A 10,933-nucleotide genomic window follows, 5' to 3' on the forward strand; every position below is an offset into this window, starting at 1 on the left:
CTAACGCATCTTTTAGTAAAATTGAGCAGCCTGATCTCTACAACACGCAGACAAAATTGTTGCGGAAAGACTGTCACGAACATTTAAATCATTGTTTTGCCAAACATGATATTGTCAAGAAAAAAGATGGAAAAAAAGAGTAGGCAAAAGGTAACACTCACAGACCAGAGCACTGGCCTGATCAGAAAACACTAGATGACTTACACACACTAGTACAGAATCACTTGCCACAAACATCAATTATTATTCAAGAATGGCATGTGTTCTATTGTCATAAACAGTTGACAAGTTAACCAGTGGCCAAATCTTTAGTCATATTGTCCATATTTGATTAAACTAGTATTTATACTAAAAATTATATCATATTATGTATATATATATATTATATTATATATGATTATTTCATATCCTTAAGGATATGTCTACCCAACATAATTTCATTCAGTTCAGTGCATTTTTAATGCATGCAAAATTGTTTCTGACAAGCTCCTGCCAATATGGTATAATTTTTATTACACGTTTCTATATCGTACACCTATCTATACTGTACACCTATCTATACTGTACACCTATCTATATTGTACACGTTTCTATATTGTACACCTGTCTATATTGTACACCTATCTATATTGTAAACCTATCTATATTGTACACCTATCTATATTGTACACCTATCTATATCGTACACCTGTCTATATTGCACACCTATCTATATTGTACACGTTTCTATATTGTACACCTATCTATATTGTACACCTATCTGTATCGTACACCTATCTATATCGTACACCTATCTATATCGTACACGTTTCTATATTGTACACCTATCTATATTGTACACCTATCTATATCGTACACCTATCTATACTGTACACCTATCTATACTGTACACCTATCTATATTGTACACGTTTCTATATCGTACACCTGTCTATATTGTACACCTATCTATATTGTACACCTATCTATATTTTACACCTACCTATATTGTACACCTATCTATATCGTACACCTGTCTATATTGTACACCTATCTATATTGTACACGTTTCTATATTGTACACCTATCTATATCGTACACCTATCTGTATCGTACACCTATCTATATCGTACACCTATCTATATCGTACACCTATCTATATTGTACACCGATCTATATCGTACACCTATCTGTATCGTACACCTATCTATATCGTACACCTATCTGTATCGTAAACCTATCTATATCGTACACCTATCTATATCGTACACCTATCTATATCGTAGACCTATCTGTATCGTACACCTATCTATATCGTACACCTATCTATATCATACACCTATCTATATCGTACACCTATCTATGTCGTACACCTATCTATATCGTACACCTGTCTATATTATATTTCGGCAACTAAAAATATTATGCAGAATAAAGATTCATTACCTTAGTATAATCAAACAGTCTTGGAAGTAAACTGTTCTCACTGAAATGTCGTTTGTATTGGTCTGTTAGGGAGCAAGCATCATATGTATAAGGAATCATCTGAGACCTCACCATTTGGAATTGAGCAACCTGTATATTCTAAAGGAAAGTACAGCTCATTTTCATTCTTCCTCATAAAAATTTTCAATTTATAACACCATTAAAATTACCTTCGATTTTTATGCCATAACTAATGTGTTGCTTAAAAATTGTCATCTGTAATGAATGATGAAAATACATTTTTTACACTTTAAACAAATACTTTTGCAACAAACTAGTGGCTGCTAAATATAGAATGTTAGCAGTTTATCCGTTAGTTCATTAAATATGGCTTTATGATAGAGGTGATCTTTTTGTTACCTCTATGTTTTCCATGTTTCTATCAAATCTTTAGCCGGTATGCTGATACTACTATAATTGTAGTACAATCGAAGTGTTTTGAAATTATTGTATTTTTGTTGTTGTATCGGTGCTCTAACTGGCCAATTGATGGATTTATAACAATTCAGCATGTTTTTTGGTAAATTTTCATTTGGCGATTTTTTTGCTATTTTAGTGTCCTGAAATTGGCTCCTAAAAACGCAAATCTTTTTTTTAGGTTTAAGTCTAACTTTTCCTGCAGCTCAGGTTCTCAAATTTTATGAAATTATCAAGGCTGCATCTTTATTATTCTCAGTTAATTGTAGAGATCTCAGTATCGAGATATTTATGGCTGAGAAGTAAAATTTCTCATTCATAAACAGGATCATAGATAAAAATACAAAAATATTATGTATAATTGAGCTAATATAACTAGAACAAGTTTTCAGCAGCAAAAATGTGTTAAGCGCTTGGAGTTCACTTAAGTGCTGAAGAGGTAACTTCTAATTGCATAAATTGAGTATTTATGTGGTATTGTAGAAGGCTGTTTTTAACAGACTTTGAATTTATAGGCATACTACAATAGTTTGAAAAAATGTGATAGAAACCTAACCAAATAGCTCAATCAAACTATTTTTGGTTTTCAAGTGAAAACATATCATAACTTCCTGTTGATATATTAACTAGGTAAACAGTAAACTACTTAATTTATTGATTTTACACTTATCATTGCTTATTGATACTCTGTATTAAAAAAAACTATTACTAATTCTGAGTTTTTTTAAAGAGGTTAGGTTTTAGTTTAACCTCTGCAAAAGTTTATATGGCAAGTGATGATGCTGCGCCAATGTCTGTGACATTGCACAGACATTGGGGAGATGTTGCTCATTCTATGTTCATGATTTAGCTAGTTCAGATGAAACATGGTTCAATTCAGATTTCTGGAGGTTCAGATCTGTTTTTGTGTGCTAGAGCAATCCAATAGCTGATAGCCTATCACTATCAGCTATTATTATTGTACTCAGTTTGCAATCACTATCCATACAAACGCTGCAGGATTAGATTACACTAGCTGTACAACCCAGAGTTACCCAGATAATAACAAAGTCTTTGGACAAAGAATTAATTTGTATTTTCCATTTAACAACATTGGCTATTCTAACTTTTAAGCTACATATCATAAAAAGTGTTTTGTGTAGTTGAAATAAATTAAGAGAGAAAATAAAAACAACTGGAAAGGTTTTCACATTTGTCAAACATTTTTTAAACTTTATATTATGGAAAAAATATTTCGTGTAATAAATAAATTTAAAAAAGTAAAACGACTAATAAGTGTTTAAATGTAAAAGTGAAATAATTAGTAAGTAATAGCTAAATTGAGTCAGTTTTGCTGCGATTACAATAAAAGATGATTCGCGGTAATGATACAATTATTACAAACTGAGAAAACAAAATAAAAATCCTGAATATGTAGAATTAATAAATACAATTTTTGCTTAAAAGTGTGTGTATAAAAAGGTTACTGTTCCACCAGAACCTATCCATCAAAACTTTGAAAACAGCTTTGAGACAATATAGTTGTTCGCGTGAAGAATTGGCAATGACCCCAAATATAGTAATTGAACCTTACGAAAAAGATTTCTTAACAGGGGCATTGTAACGCGTGGTCGCATTGGTAAAATAATTAGAGTGCGCTATAGCCGGAGTGACACATATACACACAAACTTTGAAAAATATATATATGTATATAGTAAACTAGTAAGCTGGCAGTCCCGTGAGAGATTATCCTGTGTAATAAGTATATGCACTATTATTCTTATATGTGAAAATGTAGTTTAGTGGGGCAACGGTAGTCTGCTTGCCTAGGTTTGATTCCCGTGCAAGTGCAATCTTTTTCTTAACGCTTTTAGTATGTCTTCAGACGGATGGATGGACACTGTTCTTATTATAGTAAATAATTATATTTCCGTTAACCAAATTTTTGTCAACTAAATTAAAACTTCCTTAGGCTTCATATTTTACATAGGCATTTCAACTATTCCTGTATTAAAGTTATTTCTTTGCTTTTACGATTGACCAATCAAAATGAATGCTGAGACAGCATTCATTTTTGTGTAGTTCTCAGAAACACTAGCCTAATGACAGCCTTCATGAAAAGAAACTTCTTCCTGAGAAGCTAGCTGGTGCTATGCTAACAACACAAGGCTGGTGGATGCTTAACTGTGCTCAGAATTATTTTCTATAATCACTTAGGCACAGAAGTTGATTTCTATGCCTGTGAGTTGAATGAACCCATTGTTTTAGTTACTGACTGCAGTACATCTTTGGCACTAGTCTAGTAAAGCTACTACACTATGGTAACTTCCTGCGAAATAAGAAAAGACTAAGTTCTGCTTCTTTTTTAGATAGGCATAGGTTTGCTTTCGTCTATTGGGAAAGCTTGCCACTGGGTTTGGATGTATTTTTTAGCAATGTTGCATGTTCACTAGTAACTAAACAAATCTGTCCTCCTTAAAGATGAACTCATACAAAAATGTTGTAGATTTCATTAGAAAGTATCGGTATTTTTCTATCATTTACCATTATTATTGATGTTTGAGGTCATGTGACTGACACAATGTTTTAAGATTAAAATTGACTAAACGTGCTCGCTGTAAAAATGTTCAGAAGAAAATTTTCTCATCAAAAATTGCGTCAGTATTTGTGTTTTCTTTTTGTTCTTTGCGTTATGACATCGGCTATTGCATTCAAGTTGCAGTGTTATGGGTCTTTATTGACATATATTTTATTTTGATTTGCTCGTGATTGTTAAAATGAAAATTCAAATATAGCTTCAGATAAATTTTTATAGATGACTTAAATAATTTAAAAATAAGTTAAGTTGTTTTGAAATTGTCTGACTTTTCCCTCCAAATGCTGTGTAAACATATAAAGTACCTAATGAGACTATATATTTATCACTTATAAGCATTATGCATAATTACTGACGTCATTTTCAGAGAAGACTGGGTGCGTCTATTTTTCTGAATGCTTTAACCCCAAACAGGCTTATTTTAAACGTTCTAATCGCGATCAAGTTTTGTGGATTATAATCTTGTAAAATCAGATAACTTCAAACATCAAAAACAATTGCAAATAACTGAAAAGTACAGACGCTTTCTGGTAAATTCCACTAAAGTTTTGTGCAAGTTCAGCTTTAATCGTGCTAACAAATCTTTTTTGCTTAGAGTTGTCACACCACAACAGCATAAATATTAACTTAGAGTTGTCACACCACAACAGCATAAATATTAACTTAGAGTTGTTACACCACAACAGCATAAGTATTAATTTAGAGTTGTCACACTACAACAGCATAAATATTAACTTAGAGTTGTCACACCACAACAGCATAAATATTAACTTAGAGTTGTTACACCACAACAGCATAAGTATTAACTTAGAGTTGTCACACCACAACAGCATAAATATTAACTTAGAGTTGTCACACCACAACAGCATAAATATTAACTTAGAGTTGTTACACCACAACAGCATAAGTATTAACTTAGAGTTGTCACACCACAACAGCATAAATATTAACTTAGAGTTGTCACACCACAACAGCATAAATATTAATTAAATATGGTGAGCTGAGTAGAAAAGCCAAGCAATGATTGCATATGTACAGTTGTTCCTTATGGTATATATTTATTGTTTGAAACCACCATTGCGCCGTTTTGTTAAAAATTTCTAAATAAAACTTTTACAATTACAGGATGCTCAGACAGTTTGTCACTATGAAATCATTTAGTGGATTTCAATGGATTAAAGTTCTATACATGGCAAGTTGCTTATTATTTCTGATTCTAGAGTGCAAAATTCAACCCAACTCACTGATACCTGCAAACTTTTTAAACATTGAGTTGTTGACCAAAATCTTCATCTGATTTCAAAAATGGTTAATAAAAAATAAATTTCCAAATGAACATGGAGCTTAGTTTTGTATAAATGTACATTAAGTTTGTTTCTAAAAGGTGGAGTTTTTTGTCGAGACTTCAAATTAAATTTTTCATAAAATACTAATTTTGAATATTACATGAATATTTAAAAACTTGCTAGCCATGATGAGCACCACAAATGAAGCCTTTTCTATCACGTACGGGAAGAGTTGACTCTTATTGTCAGTTTGTTCAGAAACCCAGTTAACAACAACATTCTTGAGACGTTCCGTAGCGTTATGCGTAAAATAACATTCCAAGCATATGTTTTTATAATGTTATACAAACATCTGACAATTATTATTGTATTATTTTCCAACAATGTTGCAGGAATATTTTGCAGAATGTTGTGCAAAAATATTGTAGTAAAGTTCTGTGACAAACTTTGTTAACATTATCATAACGTTGTTAGAGAACATTGTAATTGAATGTCCAGCAATGTTTGTTTCTGTAACGTATTAGCTGGTATGTTACAGGAACACATGTTTGTTTTTTGAAATCGTTGCCCTTTGATAATCAAAAGTTTTTATAAATTTTGTATTATAAATATAAAAACAAGCAAAATAATGAAAACAATATATGTTAATGTTAAATCATTTATGTAAAGAAAAATACAGATCATTACAGCTTACAATTTTCTCACTTTATTACAAATAGTGCAATAGCGACCAGGATTGATTAGACTGCTGCATGACAGTGTGTTAGTTATAGTTGGTATAGTTAATATTCTGGAGAAACCTGGAGCTAACTAGAGAAATGGTTGGCCCCATTGCGATTATTAACTCAAACCAGTTTCATACTGTATCCCATGACATTTTAGCTGACTTTCTGGAGTGGGACTCTAACGAATGCTTTTCCAGCAAATGTTTCAGTTGTTGAGAACCCATACCAATCTGGGGAGACCCAGTGAGTAATTTTAGTATTTTCCATGTTCAGCTTTTGCTACGATTATCTAAACAACCTAGAGTCCTAGACCGCGAGTCCTAGACCGCGAGTCCTAGACCGCGAGTCCTAGACCGCGAGTCCTAGACCGCGAGTCCTAGACCGCGAGTCCTAGACCGCGAGTCCTAGACCGCGAGTCCTAGACCGCGAGTCCTAGACCGCGAGTCCTAGACCGCGAGTCCTAGACCGCGAGTCCTAGACCGCGAGTCCTAGACCGCGAGTCCTAGACCGCGAGTCCTAGACCGCGAGTCCTAGACCGCGAGTCCTAGACCGCGAGTCCTAGACCGCGAGTCCTAGACCGCGAGTCCTAGACCGCGAGTCCTAGACCGCGAGTCCTAGAATGCGAGTCCTAGACGTCCTAGTATGTAGAGTCCTAGACTGTGTTTGCATATATTGTATATACAATGTAGAGATAACAGAGTAAATACTATATTTTCTATATATAAAAGCTATACTAAAAACTATACATATCAGACCATATTGATTAAACTATAGTATGATGATCCTCCACCAAATAGCATAGTATATAAATATCAAAGTATCGCGTATCTTTTTTTCTTTCCGTGTATCATATCCTGCGATGACATAGATGATCATGATTTTCCCTGTACTTCCTATAACCATGACATTTTCTGGCAGGTTTTAGCAGTGGCGTGCCATTGCCTTCTGTTAGGTGTTTCTATTAAGAGACCATAATATCTAACTAGTTAGCCATTGGCCCGCCGAAGAGCTCCTCCTCCTCGGTCAGGTTTGTTCTTACAGGGTTCTTAGTCTTACAGGGTTGCTAACCACCCTCTTTTTTCATGCTGAGGCACAAATGGGGAGCCATTTTGGTCGTCAAAACCCAATCAGATTTAGTGCAGGAGCAATTGTGGTTGGACGCCCTTCTCAACACTACCAATGGTCTGAGTGTGATTCAAGCCACTCACTTCAATGCCAGGTTAGGACGCTGGCATTTGATCAAAAGCCAGCGTCCTAACCAATCAACCGCTGCTCCATAGAAATAAATATAAATTTTCAGCTGCGTATTTTTACTGTTGAGATTTAGCAGTTGTGTAATTGTGTGATCAGTAAGTTTTATTTATGGCTCACCACATTGAAGAGCAGCATTGCAATAGGAAAAAAACACAAAAATGGATGAGTTTCTGTACCCATCTATAGAGAGCATAACTCCCATTACCAATTAAACTCAGAATTATATGCACCGTAGTCTAAATAATTTCAACATGTTTTTCGTTTCCTTTGCATATAGTACTGGTATATCTATAAATACATGTGTAGATCTCTTGCAGTCGGTTGTTTCAGCATGTCTGTCCTACAGTTTATACATGTATATAGTCTGTATAGCACGGTATACATGTATATAGTGTGTAAAGCATGTTATACATGTACCATAAAACCATTAATTGAACGCTACGGCGCTCTATTTGTTAACCCTTCTTAACTTCCAACTTGTCAAAGATGTCTTAATAAATATGCATCGAGTTACGAGAAATATCTTTACCAGTTGATATTTATTGCTTGCAATTAACCTGCAATGATATAATAGCCTGTGTCCTGCTTTGCAATTTGTTGAAGCTTTCAATTTTTATTTCGTTTTAAATTTGTAGACCTATTTTCATTTTATAGCTATATCTACCAATGTTGCATAAAAGCTCATTGCACTCGTTCATACGTATGTTTGCTACAGTTTACAACCAAAACTAGCTTATTATGTACAATAGAAGAAGAGTTATGAGAATTGATCAATTGTAAGATTAAATTGCCACAATGATGCTATCAAATAGTATGCTATAAATCTGAAAATTTATAAGTTATATAATGATAATCTATTAAGTGCTACAAATATCTATTCATGAACAAGTGACATAAACGAAGCACACTTATATTAAGTTCAAAAACAAAAATTAACGTCTGATCGTTGCTTTCAATGGAACAAACATTTCTTGGTTGTCCAATACCTTCCACATTGTCTTCTGACCTCAAATTTTCTTCTGCACTGCTGAGCTAGTCGATAACAGCGTCCAAACAATTTTTTTATAGAGCAAAACTTTTACGCTTTGCATGTAGCACAAACGCCACACGTAAAAGTTTGGCTCGCTAAACGTAACTTTCGGCCTATAACTAATCGTTTATCTTATCGTTTATCTACGATCACAAATGTAAACCGTTTGTTTATAGATATGTACTTCAAAATATCAAAACCGCGTTAAACATGGAACTACTATTAGCATGAGACAATTACTAATATATGAAGTTATTATATATAAGTTATGGTAATATAAAATGAAAATAGCTTAGATCAGTTCTATATCGTCATGGTCACAACTCAACTGGGACTTTTTAACATAACGACATAAGAACTTTCATTTCGATCACAATTTTATGAATTTTTTCAACTAACAAAAATGAAAAATGTCTTAGTCGGCCACCTAACTGTATATTTTGTCATTTATATATTTTATTACAAACTCCACCTACTGATATGTTATACTCGCTTATCAGACAGTAGTCAAATAGATAATTACTTGTTATTATATGAGAACATGGTGATACTTGTTAAATAAGTGCACTCACCAATAAATCCACAAGGGAAAAGCCTCGTCTGCCGTTTGTCACATGTTTACATAGCTTTCGTAGTCATCCACATAGTTGACTCCTATAGGCCCACGTACTTGCGGTGCGACCTCTCAATACCGAACTGGCATACGTAACCTAAGTTCCTACAATACGAGCGGGCACGAGGCAGACACACGCATATACAACATGCCCTTTCTTTTTCAAGTTGGTTAAACAGGCGTCACGCCAAACGCAACCAACAAGCACAAAAACCTGAACACATTTAGGGAAGATTTTGCAAATAAAAGGAACATACCTTTTATTTGTGATTGCTCCTTTGGGAGGTATCGGAACTCTTCCTTAAACACAACCTGGTTCTCCTGGTTCAGGAATCTTCACCGAAATTATCGGCGTCCATCAGGTCTTCATTGGCGACCTCATCAAAACGCATCATCACCTGGAAACTGGTACTTACGGTTCAGGAGTTAACCTCCTTCCTCAGCCTCAGTGTCCATAATTGGATCTCCCTGATCCTGCTCACTTGTAGTGTCACTGCCAGAACCTGTAGAATTAGCCTCGCCGAAGCTTGGCCCCTTAGGCAGTGCATGAAGCAAAGCCTCCATACTCTCACTTTCGTGAGAGTCTCTGTGAACCGGCTCCCTGTCCAGTTCACTACCACTGGCAGTCACATGTATCTCCTGCTCCTTCTGCACAGTGTCCACCTCTGTCTCAATAACCTCTACCTCTATAGCCTCAACCTCATCGAACCAATCCTTATGTGCTCTAGGGTCCGAGTCATTGGTTTCATTGGCGTCACTGATGTTGCCATCAGTGCTACTCTCTGTCTTACTGCCTCTGAGAACCTCGGTTGCAGCAGCCCTACTAGTTGGCGCGTCCTGACGCTTGCCCGTGTTGCCACTTGCACTCGCTGGTTTGCCTCTAGTGCTCTTACCTCCGATCGCAGAGCCTGATACCTTCTGGGTAAGCTCGTGTAAGCTAGCCAAGGCATCGTACATCTGACGATCTGCCGCTACCTGTCGACGAAGGTCATCTTCCTCCTTCTCTAGCTTAGCTATAGCTCTGTTGTAGGCAGACAAGGCCTCCGCTTTCCTCATGTTGATGTCAGCCCGCTTGGCATCAACTTCTTCCTGGGACATAAAATCAGATCTTATGTTATCCAGGAACGACTGAACTTTATCGACCACAGGTCGCCTTACCTTGGAATTACCTGCCGCAGCCGCGTAGCTGGTGCCACGGTTGGCTACCTTAGGCTTAGGCGCTGCCAAGGCCTCGTCAGAGCTGGTGTTGGCTCTCTCGTCAGAGCCAATCTTTGTTCTCCTTTCCTCCGGCAGTTTCCTTCCCTTTCGGGTGAAGGAGGCCCCTCCTGATGGACACTGAGTCATCAGGTGTCCCACCTCACCACAGTAACTGCAGACTGAAACCGTGCACTCCTTTGACCAGTGCCCCTTACCACCACACTTCCTACAATAGTTGCTAGGGCAATCAATTGCATAGTGATCCCTGGAACAACCACAAAACCAGCAAAACAATCTACCTTCATTGCCATAGATCTGTCTGGCCTTTCCCTTAGACTTCTTAGTCTCCTTGCCGACTTGGTTGGTACTCCT

The sequence above is a fragment of the Watersipora subatra genome, chromosome 4 (genome assembly GCF_963576615.1).
Source record: "Watersipora subatra chromosome 4, tzWatSuba1.1, whole genome shotgun sequence".
Lineage (NCBI taxonomy): Eukaryota > Metazoa > Bryozoa > Gymnolaemata > Cheilostomatida > Watersiporidae > Watersipora > Watersipora subatra.